Genomic DNA, 20,264 nt, shown 5'->3' on the forward strand with positions numbered 1-20,264 from the left:
GCATCCCGAATACTTAACATAAGAGAAAAAGGTTCGTCTATATACTTCGTGTTTATTGCATAATATTCCTGAATATTGTTTATGTTGTGCTAATATATAAATATTTAGCAGCCCTGAAACACTGAGCAGAAACATATGTTGTTGCTGGTTATTGAAGTATCATATTTATCTTCGGGCATGAAGGGAAAACTCAAACATTTTCATGAAATTTACACAACGTATAATTTCACAAAGTAATATTAAATGCGGCTTTCAGATAACGCATTATGTGAATAGTGAAACGGAAAGAATATTTTCTCCTAACGCAATAATTTCCTAAAACATTATTTGTAAATGCACATGAATAACATGAGTAACTACCAATGAAAAGTAAAATTTTCCGTAAACAATTTGAAACATACACAGAGTTCTACTCCCAACTATCAAACATAATAGGCGGGCACGTTCACTTGCAGGGCTCAAAACAAAGACAGATTGATTATATGAATAATGTAATACACCTCGTGGCGCAAAAACATACAAGATTGTATCAACCTTTACTAGGTTTCCTTTGTGTTCTTTCCTACGCTCTGCTCTTTTCCTTTGTTTCTCTGCACTCCTGCCGCTGACCGTTACCGGTATTGTGTTCGTGGCTGTCCCCTTGTTCGCAACAGTTACGCATTTGTTTACACAGTGATGTGTACACGAAAGCGTGTTCACAGTAGTCCCCTTGTTTGTGGTTGTCCACCAGTGTTTAGAAAGAGGACGTTTGGGTATTCTTCTTCTTCTTCTTCTTCTTATTATTATTATTATTATTATTATTATTATTATTATTATGTCTATTATTATTATTATTATTATTATTATTATTATTATTATTATTATTATTATTATTATTATTGTTGTTATTATTATCATCATCATGAGCATCATCACAATCAGCAGTAGCAGCAGCATTATTTAAGAAATTATGCACTGCTCCTTTATTTATTTATTTATTTTATTATTTATTTTATGAAGCGAAGAATCTTTCTATAGCATGTATTTAGTTATCTGAATGTGAATTTGCAGGGCACATCAAATCTTTATATCTTCAAAACAAACCTGATACTTGTTTCAACCAGATATTATATAGAGGGCACTAGTTAACGAAACTGAAAGCTCCACATGAGCTCCAAAATGGTAAATTTCTGCTTAATCTCACTCTCAAAGGCGAGACCACTTTGTTGTCTTACAGATCTGTACCTATCAATTTAACTGACAACTATTTAGTGCCCAAATGTCTTAGAGTTGACACGATGATGGGAACGTATTGTTCATGACTGAATATGGAGGTGTTGCTTATTAAGAAGTTCCTACGCTTTATATATATATATATATATATATATATATATATATATATATATATATATATATATATATATATATATATATATATATATATATGAGAGAGAGAGAGAGAGAGAGAGAGAGAGAGAGAGAGAGAGAGAGAGAGAGAGAGAGAGAGAGAGAGAGAGAGAGAGAGAGAGAGAGAGAGAGAGAGAGAGAGAGAGAGAAATTTAAAATACACTGATTTCAGTTAAAAAAATATGGCCATGTCATAAAGAAAGTGATTGTCAAATAGTTAGTTATCTAGCAGTTATAAAACTTGGTCACTTTGACATTAAACCTAGTAGCAGTTATATTCTTCAAACTGACACTGGGAGATTAGTAACCCTCGTTGAATGACAATATAAAGGTCTCAACTGTTGATAAATGTGTCTAAATTCTCTAACCATGTTGTCGAGGGACTCCTTCGAACAGCTTTCTTTATGAGCATGCCTTTTTCAAGTATTGTATGTTACCTGAGCACAGTGTACATGACAGTACAGTTACAAGCAAGAGGACAGTCACAAAAACAACACCGGCCCAATGTACTGTCAATCAGCATCCTCCATCCTCTTATGTCTCTTGTTTGTAAAGAAAAACCGAAGCGATTTAGTGAAACCTAACCTGGCTTTTAACCTAGTGTGGCAACCCTCCTAACTCTAGTGAACAACCGGGCCCTATGGGACATGAATCCTTCTGGACATCAAATTTATCAAAGCTTATTGAAGAGTCTTGCCTCGTTCTGATGGTGTCGGCGTGATGCAGACATGGTTCTGAACAAAGAAGCCACCATTCGTCCACCGCCTTCCTGATAAAAGAACAAGTGCAGTACTACTTTGCTAATGTCTTTCTGAAGAAGAAAGACCAGCTTCACCACCAAGTGGAATTTCAGTTCTTCTCTCTTTACCGTGGACGTGTGCGATCGTCATGTTGTCTCTCACTCCTTGTTACATACTTAATGTAACTGTTATGTTGTTGGCTTGTATAATCTAACCCACTACAGCCGTGGTCACTGGGACTGAAGGCTGCATCATCGTAATTTGGCAGCATCATCGTACTTGGCTATCCGTGCATACAATACGCTTTAGAAATATTTATCACGATCAATGATATATAGGGCAGCATTTGTCATTTTGTTATTTAAAACTCAGGATTGACTACCTTTAGCGATACTCGCCTTTGGTGCTTACTCGTATATGTATTACGCGTAACGCGGTTTCGGACAATGTTGCCGAAGTCCGATGACCGTGTCCGAGACTACAGGATTATAAGGTCATGTAACCACGATCAGATCACTGAACACAAGTATATCGTTGCGTCAGGACAGGTGTCAGCTGAAGTTCTTTACATACTTAATATGTGCACCTTGAAAAATATGCCACCAACCAAAAAATATGACCAACAACGTCAAAATAATGTGGATGAAACAAATGCACATGCACTTACTCTACATAAACATTAAAAAAATTAATTAATTAATTAATTAAAAAAAAATAATAATATATATATATATATATATATATATATATATATATATATATATATATATATATATATATATATATATATATATATATATATATATATATATATATATATATATATATATATATATATATATATATATATATATATATATATATATATATATATATATATATATATATATATATATATATATATATATATATATATATATATATATATATATATATATATATATATATATATATATATATATATATATATATATATATATATATATATATATATATATATATATATATATATATAATGATCTAACTGAAGCTGTTTAAGCTGATGTATTCCAACAAAACTTTCCTAAATTTATTAATATTTCCCATCAAACGTCACTATTGGTAAGCAAGATAGATTTAATGAAGGCCAAAAATGTATTTAGTGCTGAACAATTTCATTATTTCGTTCTCTCTCATCCAGACAGCAAGGGGACAAACTTTTGCAGGATTAAAGATTATGCGTCGCATTTTATATATATATATATATATATATATATATATATATATATATATATATATATATATATATATATATATATATATATATATATATATATATATATATATATATATATATATATATATATATATATATATATATATATACATATATATAAACCTGATTGAATCCCTTGGGATCAGTCTTCGCCTGTCTAGCTACCTTTAATTCGTAATAGTTTTTTGCTTTCTTCGTTAACTAGCTGACTATTATAACCAATTCATTATACTGAGGCCTTAAATCCTTTTCCTCTGCTTTTAATCTCTTATATATACTTCTTTTCAGTCATATGTAGTGTTTTAACCTACCAGTCATTCTTCTGTGATCTTATTGTTATATAAGAGATAGTTACTACCTGGCCTGTATGTACGAGTATATTTATACAACTCATCAACAGAGAGAGAGAGAGAGAGAGAGAGAGAGAGAGAGAGAGAGAGAGAGAGAGAGAGAGAGAGAGAGAGAGAGAGAGAGAGAGAGAGAGAGAGAGAGAGAGAGAGAGAGAGAGAGAGAGAGAGAAGCGAATGATACCTTTAAATATTTCAAGGCTACGTGTCTTGCTAGACCTTACAAGTGTTGCTTTGAAGGAGCAGCTTTTGTCGCAACAACATTCTCTGGCAGCATGATGTACAGTGCACGCGCTGTCCCCGTCCATCTCCTGTAATTTATTTGATGGAAAGCACAACTAAAGCTTTTTGGTATTGCCAGTGGCGGCTCGTCAATACACTTTGGGAATGTATCACTTACCATTTCACATCCGACATAAATCTAAGTTATCTATTTACTTATGTGCGCAATAAATCACTTTTACGAATATTCCTCATATCCACCAACAATGGGATTCTTCTCATTTCAAGGAAACAAAAAAAGAAACCTTTATAAAAAAATATAAAACTGTTAAATCAGCATTGCCAAGGTAGTGGGATGAGTGATAAGTCGCGCATTCGTGCTTATACGCCATCTGTCACTGAGACAAAAGTAAGCGACCGCTTTTCATCTGGGTACCTGTGCGGCGAAGTTTGATGATGGAATGAGTTCATAATTATTTACATCACATATAAATGTCTTTATTCACACAAAGATGCCCCTCATTAACACTGTAAAAATTGCCAAATTTAATGACAAGCATTAAATTCATCAAACTTCAGCACATTTGGTTCGCCCTCGTCACACAACTTGCGTTACTCATCACTTCTCTTCGAAGCACCCCTCTGTGTGGCCGAGAATCTGGAAGCAGTCCGCAAATACCATCGACCCACATTACACCAGATTTCTCTCTCGGCACGACGTGGTACACAGCGGGATGTGGAGCGAAAGGAATATATGTCAGCACAAGCAGGAAAAGTTGTCGTCAGGGATCCAACATACCAGGACTCTATATATACAACACGGAATCCACACCGGCTTAAATCTAGCTAGCAACCCTCATGCCGCTCTATTTTACCTTACCCTCACCATCTTCACAATACTTACTCCACATTTTTATCACGAAAATATATAATCTTAAGAGGAATTTTTCTAGACAAACAAAAATAATAAATTAATTTACAGAACATACAAAAAGAATTGTCTTCGTAACAATTGACAGACAGAAAATACGGCTTCAATTAATTTGACATTTCCTTGATAAAATCTCCTCCTCCTGCCTCTCTCTCTCTCTCTCTCTCTCTCTCTCTCTCTCTCTCTCTCTCTCTCTCTCTCTCTCTCTCTCTCTCTCTCTCTCTCTCTCTCTCTCTCTCTCTCTCTCTCTCTCTCTCTCTCTCTCTCTCTCTCTCTCTCTCTCTCTCTCTTTCATCGTACCACACATGGACTACAGCACAACAGTGCTAATACGTATGCACTATGCACTCACAGCTACTCTCTGCCTATCACCTAATATCAGAACTTCGCTTTCGTCGCACAACTCGGTCATTTCCATACCTTTTCATTACCTTTTCTCTCTTCAGTTTTCGGATTCTGATTCTATATACAACAGAAAAAATATAAATAAATAAATAAAAATGGACAACCACAGTTTTTTTTTTCCCGAAGAAAATATCAAGGCGCTGCCAGACCAGTAGGAAAGACATACTCGTAAGTATACAACTGGCATGGCATCAGTTTTATAAACATGGCATAATGCTGATCGTAATGATGGAAATATAACGACGGAAAAATATCAGTTAAGCCTATTTACTCCATATGCTATCAACGTACATCATATATTAACGAATATTCATACACAATGAGATAAATTTACGCCTTTTAATTACACTCATTAGTTAGTTATGTATGTGTTTTATGTAGATCACCAGAATGACTTTCTATTAACCTCATAACAATAGACCCATAAGAGTTAGTCCAAACGAAACCTATTTTTTACTACCATTCTTGTTCCGTAAAATAGTGTCCTCGATATCCCTTCATTGTCAGAATTTTAATTCGTTTAGCGTTATGGTCAATATACCGTATGTAAGCTCATCATAATAATGCACCATTAACAAATAGCGGACTGTAGTTTCGCTCTTCTGGTGGCATTGACCTCCAAGCAAATTTGCCCTGAACGCAATGCAAAACTTCACTGAAATAGAGAGTGCCTTGTTTATTTATTTGCTTCTGTGTATACATATATGCAGCTTGGCTGTATATGCCTACCTGCCTGCTCCTCTATCTATGTATGTATTAAATCTTATTAAAACAATTGAATGTTCAATAGCAAAGTAAGTGCTTATCCCGTTAAGCTTCCTCTAAAACTCAATACGAATACCAGACACGTCTCACACTTGGCAAATACAACGATGTCTTTGACTCAAGGCCACGCTCATACTTATTTTAAAAAGGCACTTTCCCGCCAACACACACACACACACACTGCTAATCATTAACTCAGTAATGAAGTGTCACGTAACTAACAAGGCGCATTATTATAAGCCAGCTCGATTTGAGAGTATTTATAAAGTACTACACTGAATTTTTTTTTTCCCTGTCATTATATCACCCATTTGAGAGTATTTATGAAGTACTACACTGAATTTTTTTTTTTTCCGTGTCATTATATCACTTCTATATACCATTCTTGAAAACGAAAAGAGTAAGTTAAATATGCATAAACGAACTCAACCTAATTGCCAAAAACTAGGGGGTGAATGGGTGATGGGACACGGAAGAGGATAAGCGAGTCGTGGATTGATAGTTTAATATATCAAGAAGATTTACATCAAAATGACAGCTATGGTCCTATGATAAATTGTATGCATTAGCGCGATATCTACCTGTGTCAACAGGATGCATTAGCTTACTATGGTAATTCGAGACTCTTCAGTGCTCCAGACAAGTGTGTAGAAAGGGAAACTTTCTGGCAGCTGTATTATTTTATTGCTCAAGGGAGAAACTCGTGTAACGGTGCATTGCCTGGGAAACAAATCCAATCTACATAAGTGTCGGTACACTCGATGCTCTACCCATGAACTAGATAGTCACCAAAATATTGGTTTCCTTTTGGTGGCGCTCGAGCCCACCAGGAAAATGGTGTTTTGTTCTTATGTGGAGACTTGCTTTTAATTGTGTAATGCAGCGGCATTGATTTTTTGTTTTGCATAATCTCTATTTTAATTATTTGTTTCTAAGAATTAGCGGCGGGAATGAAGACGAGTATGAATGAAACAATCCAAGCAAAGAAGAAGAAATAAATAATATGAGACAGCTACGAGTAACAAGTGCGTGCTAAACTCTATGCGGTGTCTTTCATGAGACAGTCTCACTTTCTCCCATAATGGTGCAGTGATGAGGAACCACGAGGCCCCTGAGGTGTAGTGATGATGGTGGCGGCGGTGGTGATTGTTGTTGTTTTTTTCTGTTTTAAATTTGCATTTAGTATTTTTGCGCTTGTGTTTTTTAATAGTTTACCTCTGACTGAAAGGCGTAAGCTTAAAGAAAGACTGGTCTTACCATTGCTGCAAATCAGTAATAAAATGCAACAGGTAACAGACCACAAATAAATTATTCATATGTTTCAGATCTCTCTCTCTCTCTCTCTCTCTCTCTCTCTCTCTCTCTCTCTCTCTCTCTCTCTCTCTCTCTCTCTCTCTCTCTCTCTCTCTCTCTCTTCTCTCTTCTCCTCTCAGGCTACCGTGATTACACATATTAAATGCCAATGACAAGTGTGGATGTGACCATGTCTGGGAAATAGTAAACTCCATCACACGAGTGCCTACATCAACGTGACACATTCCAATCACTCCAAGGCATATACAAAACAGTTCCGAGAAATGCGTTCTGCAGGGAGTAAGGAAGTAGCTATGCAAATCAAAGCATGTACAAGGGTGTTTATATATATATATATATATATATATATATATATATATATATATATATATATATATATATATATATATATATATATATATATATATATATATATATATATATATATATATATATATATATATATATATATATATATATATATATATATATATATATATATATATATATATATATATATATATATATATATATATATATATATATATATATATATATATATATATATATATATATATATATATATATATATATATATATATATATATATATATATATATATATATATATATATATATATATATATATATATATATATATATATACACACACACACACACACACACACACACACTAGGAAGGCGGATGGCAATCGGAAAGTTGGCAATCGGAGGGGAAAGTTCGTGATTAGTACAGGAGCTGGCCGGTATAGGCCAACCAGCCTTTAGCAGTCACCTTTCTTATGTTATTCTATTCATACCAATATCTTAAATCTGTATGAGGGTGCACCTTTCTTTCACGTGTTGTTGAGACGAGAATATGTTTCCCCCATGACATAGTGGCCACTCGAACCCCGTGTTTTTTTAATTGCATTCTGATCTCCCGCTGTAAGGCCTCCCAGATAACAGATTTAATGAGTGTGATTCACTGTACTTTAAATTCTTGCAGGCAGCTCGAACGAACACACTGCTCCATTCATCACAAGTCACCAGGGCAACCAGATTAGGTGTCACTGCGAAACTTTATTTCCCGTGGGGTTGAGGCCTACGAGTTTATAAGTTTACACACACACACACACACACACACACACACACACACACACACACATACACGCACAGTAGCTTCGTGACATTCATTAAAAGAAAAAGCTGCATAGATGAATTGTGTTAGCTTCACTTTTAAATAATGAATTCACATACTGCTGATATGACTCTAAACTAAACTAACAGTCTCTTCTTTATTGCAACCACATATCAAAAGACAACGTTAAACCTCCAGGTATAGTCGCAGAGGAAAGTTCCTGACCAGGCTGGAAGGGAAAGCCACGGCCAGCAGAGTAGACATAACCTCCCGCTCCTTAACCATCCTGTCCCTAACCCCCATCATTACTTTTTCTTTCACTTGCTTCATCTCCATGCATCTCCTACAATTTCTCTTTTTTATCCCCCTTCACTACTAACACCTGCTTCTCCCATGTTTCCTTATCCCCCTACATTCTCTTCTCAACCAGTTGTTGCTGGTTGAGAGGTAGAAATGCTTCTAGGCACAATCTTTGTTCATTCAATATGCCAGTAGTTGTATTAGTAAATATGCGTTAATGTGGGAAAATCTATGTTGATGTAGGCGGATGGAACACTATGAACAGATGTTGGGAACATCGACACACACATACACACATTTCTATTATTCCTTGATATCGAACTGATTACGTGGTTACTCCTTAGGTTTAGACCCACAGTTCCCAAGATACTTGTTATTAAACATACACTAACATTATCAGTAGCATCAGTATTTGACAAACCACCACAGAACAACTAACCTCAAATTTATCTATCATTTCAGAATGGGGTAGGGCAGACTTTGTTGTTCATTATCACTTTTTTTTTTTTTTCATTTTAATTCCTTCATCTATCCACTTTCTTCATTGACTTATATTCTCCTCTACGTTGAAATATTCGGAGTGTCCTTCACATATCTAAGCTGAAAATTTCACATCTCTTCTCTTGCAAAACTAGTTTCCATAAAGTCGGGTGTTCTATTTCGTCTCCGCCTCGCATTTGTTAATTCTATAAACGAGCCTTATCCATCCATGTATAGATAAGATAAGTGTTCCCATCGTGGGGAGGTTCAACTCACACAAGGTGGGCTCAAAAGCTTTTAGTCTCATTGATTTCTCTTTTTTAGCTATCTTGATTCTCGCATTCCCCACCGTCATTCTGGATTTTTTACTGTCTTACAAGGCTTTTCTGAATTTGCCAACTGCATGTCTCCCGACCCCCATCGCTGCACAGGACTTTCTACTTACTCCTATTTGTATTCTGTCCATCTTACATAAGCAAGAGTTAACCGGTATCTTCATTCCTTTAGTCTTTTCTACTGGTAAATTCTAAAACTGACGTTTGCATTTCCTCCTCTCTAAGGTTTGAAATGGCTCAGTAGAGAATTATCGAGACGCCTCAGAAAATAAAACTGGCTTACCTCCAAGTTCTCTTCGTCAGTTTTTGGGGGGAGGACGCCATTTCAGCCGGGCCTTTTATTTTATTCTGTTTATTTATCTATCTGTATTTTTTTATTGAATTATTCTTTTACCATTTTGTTTATTTAGTTTATCATATATGTTTATTTATTTATTTCCTTACTTATTTTCCATTTTTTGCCTATTGTAGATTTCCATTTTTTCTTTTATTACTTAAGTGGGTCACTGGCCAAGGGAAACAAAACAGGAAAAAAATCCCATTTAGGCGCCAGTCCCATAAGAGACGTCAAGAGAGTCATCGAGCGTTGAAGGATAAGTGTCTTGAAACCTCCCTCTTGAAATAATTCAAGTCATAGGAAGAAGAAAATTCAGAAGCAGACAGGGAGTTCAGAGTTTACCAGAGAAAGGGATGAATGATTGAGAATACTGGTTAGCTCTTGAATTACAGAGGTGGACAGAATAGGGATGAGAGAAAAAAGAAAGTCTTGTGCAGCGAAGCATGCAGTTAGCAAGATGAGAAGAGCAGTTAGCGGTAGATGGTAGCAAGAAATGTAACTTTGCGGCAAGAAGAAAAAGGCTGACGACAGTTAGTTGGAGGAGAGGAGTTGATGAAACGAAAAGCTTTTGATTCAATCCTGTCTTAACTAGCGGTATGACTAGAACCCCCAATACATGTGAAGCATGCTCCATACATGGCTGGATAAAGCCCTTGTACAGAGTTAACAGCTAGTGGGGAAAGAAAAACTCAGAACACCTAACTTCATAGTAGCTATTTTAGCTAGAGATGAGATGTGAAGTTTCCAGTTTAGATTATAAGAATAGGACAGACCGAGGATGTTCAGTGTAGAAGAGGGGGACAGTTGAGTACCACTGAAGAAGAGGGGATAGTTGCCTGGAATGTTGTGTAGAGTTGATAGATGGAGGAATTGAGTTTTTAAGACAATATTACAATATAAAGTTTACTCTGCCCAAATCAGGCATTTTAGAGCGATCCGAAGTCAGGCGTCCTGTGGCTTAGCTGCGTGAACTGTTTCCCGAAGGGTTGGAAGTCTATAATAGGAAAAAATAAAAAAAAGCGTGGAAAAGTATAGGGTGGTATCATGAAGGTATGAGTGGATAGGACAAGAAGTTTAGTTTAGATCATTGATAAATAATAGGAAGAGAGTGGATGACAGAACAGAACCCTGAGGGGCACCACTGTTAATATATTTAGAAGAAGAACACTGAACATCTGCCACAACAGCAATAGAACGGTCAGAAAGGAAACTTGAGGTGAAGTTACAGAGAGAAGGATAGAAGCCACAGCTTTTGATATGTCTAAGGCAATAGCAAAAGTTTCACCAAATTCTGTAAAAGAGGATGACCAAGACTCAGTCAAAAAAAAAGCCAGAAGATCACCAGTAGAGCGGCCTTGATGGAACACATATTGGCGATCAGATAGAAAGTTGTGAGATGATAGATGTTCAAGAATCTTCCTGTTGACGATAGATTCAAAAACTTTAAAATAGGCAAGAAATTAAAGCAACAGGACGTTAGTTTAAGGGATTAGAACGGTCGCCCCTTTTAGCAACAGGCTGAATGTAGGCAAACTTCCAGCAAGAAGGAAAGGTAGATGTTGAAAGATAAAGTCGAGTTTGACTAGGAAAGGTGCGAGCACGGAGGTATAGTTTCGGGAAACAATAGGGGAGCCCCTCATGAGGCCTATAAGCCTTCCAATGGTTTGGGCCAGCGAAGGCATGGAAAACATCACTGTGAAGTAGTCTCCCAAATCACAGTTGAAATTTGGAATATCAAAATATGAAAGCCAGGAGGTCGTCAATACTTTGTCAAGCGGCACGCAGTCCTGTTTTGTGTGACGTGTGACACGGAAGCTGTTATAGCAATGCTCTTTTGTTGATCCAAGAAAGCCACGGGCTTCCACTCCCTTCTTCCCTTCCCTCTGCCCTTTTCCCCCACTACGCTCTCTCTCTCTCTCTCTCTCTCTCTCTCTCTCTCTCTCTCTCTCTCTCTCTCTCTCTCTCTCTCTCTCTCTCTCCCTCTCTCTCTCTCAAACACACACACACACACACAGAGACTCAACAACGACTACTAATGGATAACATCGTTTGCTGAATGGGTGGATTACCATTTCATTCCACTAGTTTCATATATATATATATATATATATATATATATATATATATATATATATATATATATATATATATATATATATATATATATATATATATATATATATATATATACAAAAGTAATATAGTCTGGTGAGCAGATGCTTCTAGATGGGCTAATATATGTGATAGAATTAAATTAATCACGGAGTGATAGGCATATAATAGGAAAAAAATAATAAACATAAAATATATAAATCTGACCAGGAAATAATTCTAGAATTATTCCCACTGATACAAATAATAATTACATTAAACTCCTGGGAGCAGTCAGCCTCTGCTACTGTCATATAAAACAATAATTCAGTACATCGCTTTCTTCTGTTTTTCTAAACCCCTTTGACAGGGTTCTCTTTCTCTCTGAGGTGATATGAAATGATGACTGAGTAGCGTCTCTCAAGACTGACTGTGACTGAGCGGGACTGAGTGAGAGACCAAGACTGACTGCTCGTGACTGACTTTCGGACGGGATTGGACTGAGAGCTCGCTACCATGCCGGCTGTATCTATCTGAGTTAAGTGGATAACGTTTTGGTTTCGGGGGAGAAGAAATAACCATTGAGATGCCATGAAATAAGGTGAAACAGCCAATGAGAGATCTCGTTATTTTAGCCAATGACCAACGAGAAGGACGAACAAAGGTGTTTTCCTTAAGGACTAGAAGTGGGTGTGAAATTCCCTTGAAAGGTAGAGGAGGAGGAAAAAGGTTAAAATATATGGACATGGGCACACGTGGAATGAATATATGAACACACGCCTGTGGGATGGATATATGAAATGGTGAATATACATGTATATAATAACAATAATTGTTGAGACTGATACACAACTCCATTAAGAATAACACAATGAAAGATGATTTCCCAGGAAGTGAAAGAGATGATGCATATCAAATCAGGATGACGGCAAAACTGCTGATATTTACAAATAGAACACACACACACACACACACACACACACACACACACACACACACACACACACACACACACACGTATCGCGCGCTACGAAGTTGCTATTTCACTTTATGTGTGTTCAATAATTGTAAAGTTGGAGATAGATTCTGGGCCATGGAGATATTTTGAAAGAAAAGTCAGTCGAACGACGTGGAAGGCCTACGAAACTAGTGCAAAATCATGGTCCATCATTTTAGACGTGCAATGGACAAGAGGAGGAGGAGGAGAAGGAGGAACATATATGAAGGATGAGGAGTGAGAAAAAATATGATAAGTAGGAGGAAGAGAATGTGAGAAAAGGAAAGAAAAATTCGAGATGTAGAAGGAAGAAGAGACGAAGGAGGCGGAAGGGAAGGAAGGAGGTGGAGGAGGTGAAAAGCCAAGGAAAAAGAGGAAGACGAGGTGGTTGGGGGAGTAAAAGAGGAGGAAGAGGTTCAACAGAGACATGACGGAGAAAAGGATGTGTGACTTGTGAGGGGCGCGTGGGGAGTGTGAAAGGAAGTGAGGAAAGGCGAGAAAGTTAGCGACCGAGGCTAGCAGGCAGAGAGGTTGAGTTTGTGAGGAGTGGTGAGTGTGCCGGGGACTGTGAGAGGCGGCTTTACGAGGCACAACAGGGCGAAAATAGAATATACGGAGCCATCACATGCATTTCTAGCACGCAGGAAAAAATGCTGAAATAATACACACACGCACACACACACACACACACACACACACACACAGACACACACTCGTAAAAAATAGTTGGAAAAAAATCACTTTCTTTTCTGCGTGCATACACAAATATAAATATCCACGTATATTTGAGGAATTTTGTTGTGAAAAAAATAAATAAATAAATAATAATTAAAAAAAAATAGAAACCGCCAATGTCGTTAAAGGCACGGGAGACACAAATGTGGTGGCCCTTATGGATAAATACACAAATATAATACAAAAGCAACACATTAATTATTTTCAAACACAGCGATCTGTTTGGTTTACAATGTTTTTTTTTTTTTATTTATTCATCTGTGGTATTTGAGTCACAAACATACGTGTAAGTGAGGCTTTTTATTTCACTATGCATGTTTCCCTAGGTAGACAAAACATGTGAAACAGCACTGGGACGCGGAAGCAAATGCGTCGCGTCAGTGATGAGAGTAGAAATTAACATTGTTATTGTCTGTGGATTACACTTACTATCCCAGCAGCTCAGAGGTGTGGCCGCAAGGGATCCGTGCCTAACCTCTAGTATGCAATGAAGTGACACCTTAGTAAATACCGGAGTTGTACAGGCAAAGATGTTGTGAAATCAGTGAATTACTATACTTTAACCAACGAATGACAGCCGAAAGGGCAAATATATTTCCCTCGTAGGTATGTTAACACGTTGATGATTTTTCTCTCATACTCACTTCTCAATTGCCGCGTTCCAATGGTATGAAAAAATAAGTTTCACCAGCCTACTTAATTTTACACCCACACACACAAAAAAAAAAAAAATAAATAAATAAATAAATAAAAAATCGGTATGCTGGGAAAAGATCTGTATTTAATTTGTGTGTTATCAAACCAACAAAATATTAGGAACATTTTTAACCACCATCATCAAATAAGGAGCCATAAACGAGGTAAAACGAGATAAATACTACACATATCTCAGGTCTGGAATGTATGAATGTTGTTTTTTTCTATCTATATAAGTTTACTTTATCCACATTCAAAGTTATGCAATTAACATAAAACTTTATAAATCCTGGCACATAAGAAATCAACAACCATGTGTTAATGCAAAATAAAAAATGAAGATTGTCTCCCAACGTCTTCTCTGGGCTGCCGTTCTTCTTTGGAAAATACAGCCCATCCTTTCACACCTTAGTTCTTCTTTCGGTCGTGCAATCAATCACAACGTATGTATAGACATGTAGAGAGGTTTTGCAACACTGCAAAATTATATCTTAAGCCTCGGGTGTTTCTTTTTTTTTTGTTTTGTGTGTGTGTGTGTGTGTGTGTGTGTGTGTGTGTGTGTGTGTGTGTGTGTGTGTGTGTGTGTGTGTGTGTGTGTGTGTGTGTGTGTGTGTGTGTGTGTGTGTGTGTTAGAGAAGTCTGTGTGTCTGATATCGGCCGGTCGTTTCGTGTCGGCACGATTTCGGCCGTCATAGTATCCATGCTGCACAAATACTCGTACTTGCTCCGTTATTTTGAGGATTTGACAGATAAATCATTAATCCTTGAAGAAACCAGTGGAAAAATGCTTCAAACCAAATGTGTAGCAGACTAGAAATAATTATGAAAACACTAAGAGCCCAGTTACGAGTATTTAGTTTTTTTTTTTTTTTTAATAATTGTTTTGCATAGTGTGCATCACTAGATCTCGTAGATACTGTTAACATAAACATTTGGGATTAATAATTTGTAGCATATAGGTACAGTACATCAAGATGTATCACTAGAGGCGATTTTAGAATGCGCATCCCCTCAGAACTGTGGGAGAGTAAAACGAGTCCTGCATTAAAACAGCCGGCCACCAGCCGGCAATTCAGACCATTGCCAACGCCCCAATTCATAATTTTTTGTCTATCTTGTCATAGTGTCATTCTTCAAAGATTACTTTTCTGGTGAGTTTGTTGGTGTTTGTCACAAGCGCGGGTGTTAAAAGATGAAAGTTGTGAGTGTCGCCCGACTGGGATACACTGTCTACAACACTACACCTTTAAAACAGGCCCAGTGCATCACCAAGTTTTGGTGTCTCGCTCTCGCCTTAACCAACCTTCTTCCTTTCTTTTCCTGTTGCGGCTACTCATCTTATCTTAATCATCATGATCATTTTCCTTCTTCCTCCTGAAGACGGCACATAGTAATTTTTAAACAAACTTCACATAAGACATATTGTAATCACCTCAAGCGTCCCTCGCGTTAATGAAGAGGCAAGGCTCCTGCCATCTTCGTCTCACCAGCACAGAAAACTCCATCACTTGTTGTAATTAAACTATGGTAATTTATCGAAGACTTTAAGAATCATTACCAATTTAATATATACATTTTGGAGTGACTTTCAGTAAACAAAGTGAGGCAAACTTTTACAACGGTAAAATCGCGTTCATAAAATATCACTTATGATCTCTTTCCTTGGTACTGGAGTCTGATTATCCAGCATCTCAACTTACTGACGAACGAGATAGCAGTATGTAGGCTTTCTGACGGTTGAATAAGACCTGAAACTTAAACATACGTGATTAACAAATGTAATGAGATGTGTTGATCATCCCGTAAGCTCATGGGAGAACTGGAATACACTGAGGTTTTGGTAATGAAAATATAAATATGAACAAAACTTCGGATTAACCATTGTTACATGACGACAGACCTAATAACGAACTAAGTTTCTTGCTCTGGAATAACCACGCTTGTGCTGTGTGGTAACAAAACATTTATAACTGCTATAGATGACTAAATGTGGATAACGCATCGTTTATATGAATATCTAATTTTTACCTTTCCGAGAAAATTCCTCGAAAATAAACGTGGAATGTGTACGTAAGTGGCAAGAAATGCGCACTCGTTATCTTGCACACCACACACTACATTTAGTACTGGAAGTCAGCCTTATCGTGTCACTATAATCTCGGTCTTACCAAGTTCACAATTACAGGTTGAGGTTAATTTCTCTCCAGACTCGGCGCAGCTTGTCATCACTCATCATTAGTGTTATTTAAGTGAGACATTATGGGGTCTGCTGCACTGGGGAGGATGAGCTGATACCTTTTCATGTTAAAGCTTCGCTGTCTTCATGCTAGGTCAGGAGGTGGTGTGTGTGTGCGCGTACCGTGTCAGGATGGTTGCGTATATAAGGAAAGGTATTGATAATAGTGGCTTTTACTTATACTGCGTTGTCAAATATATTTCGTCATGTAAGTCGAATGGGAAGCATGGGATTGTGAAAATGTGTCAGTAAAATAGAGGGTTTGGAAAAAGGTGTGCAAACCTCATTTGATTATAGGCTGTGACAGCTTAGAAAGAAGCTAATGTGGACCAGGTTTATAATGATGAGTGGTAAGGGGAGGATCGGGCGAGTTCAGGCTAGTTGATGAAATTTCATGTTTGCGTCCAATTTAAAGTGACAGAGTCAACAAGGATAAGATTTTCGTGCACGTGGGTTTCTTTGGGCCGAACGTGCTTGCTTTTTGACGTGTGTGTGTGTGTGTGTGTGTGTGTGTGTGTGTGTGTGTGTGTGTGTGTGTGTGTGTGTGTGTGTGTGTGTGTGTGTGTGTGTGTGTGTGTGTGTGTGTGTGTGTGTGTGTGTGTGTGTGTGTGTGCGTGTGTGTGCACATGACTCTTTGTTCTCCCGTTTGATCATATCGCTCCTTCACGTGTTAGTGAAGAGGTAGAGCGCAACACTATCCGCGGTGCGTTTATTCAAAGAAAAACTGCACCGGGAGAACTATAAAGAAAGATGTGTGCTGTTGGCAAAACATTCCGAGGAAGAAATGTTATTCCTGTGCGGATGATGATGCGGTGGTCACGAAGAGCATATTACTCCCGAGAAGCTATATTACTTTTGGAAATATATGTTATTACTCCCATATTGGTGATGCTGAAGTGGCATCAAACACATATCTACAGTTGGGCCTCCTATTGTTTAAACTTTTCATTAGCTAAGTTCTCTTATTTTAGTTTAGAGACCAATTCAGTTTTCCGTATAAAGATTAAATTTATCTGTAAAATGTTTAACTATCATTTCAAGATTAATACCAGATCTCAACGGAAAATTTTCCTTGTAATCACTATTTGATACGAAACTTCATCCTTTTAAACATATCACGCAGGGAAGCCACAGAACGCCTGACTTCTGATCTTTCTAAAATTTCTGATTGGGGCAGAGCAAACTTGGTATTGTTCAATGCCTCAAAAACTCAATTCCTCCATCTATCAACTCGACACAATCTTCCAGACAACTATCCCCTCTTCTTCAGTGACACTCAACTGTCCCCCTCTTCTACACTGAACATCCTCGGTCTGTCCTTTACTTATAATCTGAACTGGAAACTTCACATCTCATCTCTAGCTAAAACAGCTTCTATGAAGTTAGGTGTTCTGAGACGTCTCCGCCAGTTTCTCTCACCCCCCCAGCTGCTAACTCTGTACAAGGGCCTTATCCGTCCATGTATGGAGTATGCTTCACATGTCTGGGGGGGTTCCACTCATACTGCTGTTCTAGACAGGGTGGAATCAAAAGCTTTTCATCTCATCAACTCCTCTCCTCTAACTGACTGTCTTCAGCCCCTCTCTCACCGCCGCAATGTTGCATATCTAGCTGTCTTCTACCGCTATTTTCATGCCAACTGCTCTTCTGATCTTGCTAACTGCATGCCTCCCCTCCTCCCGCGGCCTCGCTGCACAAGACTTTCTTCTTTCTCTCATTCCTATTCTGTCCACCTCTCTAATGCAAGAGTTAACCAGTATTCTCAATCATTCATCCCTTTCTCTGGTAAACTCTGGAACTCCTTGCCTGCTTCTGTATTTCCACCTTCCTATGACTTGAATTCCTTCAAGAGGGAGGTTTCAAGACACTTATCCACCAATTTTTGACCACTGCTTTGACCCTTTTAAGGGACTGGCATTTCAGTGGGCATTTTTTTTTTTATTAGATTTTTGTTGCCCTTGGCCAGTATCCTTCTTACATAAAAAAAAAATAAAATAAAAATATGCGTAACTACAAGTACAATGATTATTATTGTGTATTACGATATATATATATATATATATATATATATATATATATATATATATATATATATATATATATATATATATATATATATATATATATATATATATATATATATATATATATATATATATATATATATATATATATATATATATATATATATATATATATATATACACATATAAACACCAACAATACAACCTTGCCTCTACTGGGATTTAGTAGGCGGGAAGAAACGTATTCTACATAATTATGCCAACTGTGGCAACATGACAACCATATCTCAGTAAAGGATTGACGGATCCCGGGCTTACATATACACTAGGTTTGATTCATAATTCCACGAAGATAACCATGAATTACATGGAAAAGATTCCTCTTCAGGAAGCATCTGACAGTAATACTTAAAGACTTATTTTGGTAAAAGAAAGATCGCGCAGAAGTTTGAGGTGCAGTTCTGTGGTTGCGACTTAAAATTTGCAGGTTGGATTCTGTATCCAGTTTCTCGGTGGGAGAGACAGGGTTGTCTCGTAAACCTTTCCGGCACTATATGACTGCGTTTTATTACAACTAAAGTAAATGAACGAATATTTATTTTAAAAGATAGAATAAACAAATACATAAAATGAAGTGGAGCGAGAGGTTGCTTTTCAATCCACTCACTAATCCTAACAAAAAAAAAAAAAATGTATAATTGCAGTTTCCCCCAATAACTCGAACGTAAGTATGAAGTGTCTCACAGTCTAGATCACACTGGTAGGAGCATTTCTAACCCCATATTACCTTGTCGCAAACGAATGATAAGATCGGGACGGAATTTCAAAGATTTACCTCAGTTTTTAGCTGGGATCCTGTTTCCAGTCATTGAAAGGATAGTGAGTGTGTTCGTGTGTTTGTTATCAATGCTGGAGTGTGTTCGTGTGTTTGTTATCAATTCTGCGCAGACGCCCTAGGTAAGGTAAGGTTAGGCTAGGTTAGTTTACCTTATCTTTCTAGTTGTGTTCGAATATACTAATGGTGGGTTTAAGGGGGGACACAGCCCCCTGGTTATAATAGGTTTTGGGTTTGCTACATTTAGGAAATTTCCTTGACTTCTAGGAAAATTTCCCTACATTTTCAAAGTCTATATATCACTTGCATGTGCCCCCACCCCCCAAAACTCGCAGTTCCCCACAGGCCCCCAAGCTTGCTGGAGGGGTTGAGGGGTTGTGGGTAGAGATTGAGGATATTGGGTGAAACTGCAAATTTACCAAAAAAAAAATCAGCAACTATCCATTAAAGTAACCCAATTTGTTCGCAACTAAACACTGTAGCCTAAACCTTGTAGCCGAAAACAAGATACCTTAGTTTCCGTTTACGTTTTCTCTAATCTCTTTACAGCTTATAATTTTCGTTTCCGTTTTCTATATTCTTCAAGTTAACCTCAGTTAATTTTCTATAACTATTCACACATTGGAGTACTGATATTACTTCTGGAAGAGTAGTGAATGTTATGGTGATAACGAAAATACAATAGCAGTAATGTAGAGCATTGTGTTAAGACCG

The 20,264-nt window shown here is 37.1% G+C and overlaps 1 long non-coding RNA gene across 1 annotated transcript in view; it reads right to left on the minus strand.

Moving 5' to 3' along the window:
• LOC135106686 (uncharacterized) overlaps positions 1-20,264 on the minus strand; it is a 280,738-nt gene that overhangs the window by 259,958 nt on the left and 516 nt on the right. The window lies entirely within an intron of this gene.

Source organism: Scylla paramamosain, chromosome 14, assembly GCF_035594125.1.
Source record: "Scylla paramamosain isolate STU-SP2022 chromosome 14, ASM3559412v1, whole genome shotgun sequence".
Lineage (NCBI taxonomy): Eukaryota > Metazoa > Arthropoda > Malacostraca > Decapoda > Portunidae > Scylla > Scylla paramamosain.